At 48.8% G+C, this 340-nt stretch overlaps 1 protein-coding gene across 1 annotated transcript in view; it reads left to right on the plus strand.

Annotated features, from left to right (window-relative positions):
* Positions 1-340, plus strand: part of LOC119588924 (ETS domain-containing protein Elk-4-like) — a gene marked incomplete at its 5' end in the record, with an annotated part of 45,690 nt that overhangs the window by 39,487 nt on the left and 5,863 nt on the right.

Below are 340 nucleotides of genomic sequence, written 5' to 3' on the forward strand. Positions count from 1 at the left end.
ATAAAGGCACTAGAGCACTCGAACAGAATTACAGAAAACACGTGCAAATACGCAAACTTTTTACGCACAACATTTTACGCTCATACACACACGCGCGCGCGCGCATCTTGCCCGAGCGAACACGTGCGTACACACACACGTAACCCATTCAAACGCGCGTGTGCGGTGCTTGTCAGCGGAGATAAGATAAAAACGGTCTTGCTGGAACAATCTCGAAGAGGAAAGACAAGAAAAAAAAGTATATCTAAGTGGTTTTGTGTGCGTACGTGTCAGCATGTGTGTCTGTTCTGGGTGGGGGACGGGGAGGGGGGGAAGATGTGTCTGGAGAAATGTCAGCAAG

The sequence above is a fragment of the Penaeus monodon genome, chromosome 24, assembly GCF_015228065.2.
Source record: "Penaeus monodon isolate SGIC_2016 chromosome 24, NSTDA_Pmon_1, whole genome shotgun sequence".
Taxonomy (NCBI): Eukaryota; Metazoa; Arthropoda; class Malacostraca; order Decapoda; family Penaeidae; genus Penaeus; species Penaeus monodon.